Below are 1,755 nucleotides of genomic sequence, written 5' to 3' on the forward strand. Positions count from 1 at the left end.
CCTCAAAATAAGGGGGAGTCAGTTTAGAACAGAGTTGAGGAGGAACTTCTTCTCTCAGAGGGTAGTGAATCTCTGGAATTCTCTGCCCATTGAAGCAGTGGAGGCTACCTCGTTAAGTATGTTTAAGTCACAGGTAGATAGATTTCTGATCAATAAGGGAATTAAGGGTTATGGGGAGCGGGCGGGTAAATGGAACTAAACCACTATCAGATCAACCATGATCTTATTGAATGGCGGGGCAGGTTCAAGGGGCTAGATGGCCTACTCCTGCTCCTATTTCTTATGTTCTTATGGTTGCAGGTAGATTAGTTACCTGGTTTGGAATACAAAGCACCAGTCTGTAAAACAGGCACCAACATTGACTGCTCCCCAAGAGCAAACTGGTTGCCAAGTTCCAGCTGAACGGAATGACTTTTAGAACAATCCTCTCTGGCTCTTTTTGTTTTTCACCATCTCAAAGGTCTGTTCCATTTCTTTATCTTTCCTGGTTTCTACACGCTTTGCAGGAGCTTGTAGGGATGGAAAGTGTGGTTCATTGTAAATCTCTGGTGGTGCTTGTGATCGTGTTCTTCTCACATTGCCCCATCTAGTTGCAGATTTATAAATGCCAGATAGCTTTAATTCTGGGAATTCTGAAACCAGAGCGATAGGTGCTGGTGCTGGAGTTATCTTGTTCCAGGGCTCCACCTGACTTGTCTCCTTCTCTGTACAAGATTGTCTTCACCTTGATCTTCTTTAATCCTTCTCATCGTCTTCTTCCTCTCTTCCATCACTGATTTGTAAGGCATGGATCCTCAAGCCACTGTATTCAACTTCCGAGCAGCTCTGGCTGGCTCCCAGTCCCTCCTGCTCCACCCTGTCCCTGTGAGTCACCGAGCCGGGATGGCCATGAGTGTCTGGCTCCAGCCCAGTCGCGACTCCATGTTTGATGAGCTGCTCCAGGTCAACTTCCTTTTGCTCAAGTCAATATCCTTCCATTCTTCATCCTCCTTGACCCGCTCCTGTTGGAGATCCTAACACTCGCTCTTCAATACCCGCTCTTTCTCCTTCAGTTTCTTGGGTACTCTGGGGATCAATACCGGCACGGACTCAGCAGGAGCCACTGCTATCAATGCGTGGGAGATGGCAATGGCAGTGGCAGCAGGCAGGAATGGGTCCACGCGAGGATCGGGGGCCTCAGTCGACACCGTAACATTGGCTAGCGGAGTGGGAGGTGCTACCTTGGGCACTTTGGTTTTGTCTTTCTTCTTCTTGCCTCTTTTTTGGCCAAGAGATTATCGAGGCTATTGTCATCCCACTTGGCATGCTGGGTTGGGAGTCGGGACTGGGCTGAAGCCAGACACTCAGCGCCATCCCGGCTTAGTGACTTTGCGACAGGGCAGCGCAGGAGGAACCAAGAGCTGGCCAGAGCTGTCTGGAGAAGGCTGGACAGAGGCATGGAAACCAGAGACAGCATTGGCAGTGAATGGTCCAACACCTTTTTGCCACCTAGGTTACTGTGGTGAACCATTGTTGGTTACCACCAGGAGTGCTGAGCCATGGTCTGGCCAGTACTATGAGTCTGTAGATATGTTACTGTTGGGGTTAGGGTTGGGCTGTTCTACCTGTTAATATAGTTGTTATGGTACACCCCAGTTGGCTCCGCCTCCTGGGAGAGGTATAAAGGTCACTGCTCTGCCTGGTGACCCTTTAGTCTGGGATTGTATATAGTAGCTCCGTTATTGTTGGCAATAAAAGCCTTTATTTCCCGGGTAC

The 1,755-nt window shown here is 49.2% G+C and overlaps 1 pseudogene; it reads right to left on the reverse strand.

The window, feature by feature from the left end:
* Positions 1 to 305: 305 nt before the first annotated feature.
* LOC144506256 (protein CDV3 homolog) lies at positions 306 to 1,510 on the reverse strand (annotated as a pseudogene).
* Between the last annotated feature and the right edge of the window lie 245 nt (positions 1,511 to 1,755).

This window comes from Mustelus asterias, chromosome 17 (genome assembly GCF_964213995.1).
Source record: "Mustelus asterias chromosome 17, sMusAst1.hap1.1, whole genome shotgun sequence".
Classification (NCBI taxonomy): domain Eukaryota; kingdom Metazoa; phylum Chordata; class Chondrichthyes; order Carcharhiniformes; family Triakidae; genus Mustelus; species Mustelus asterias.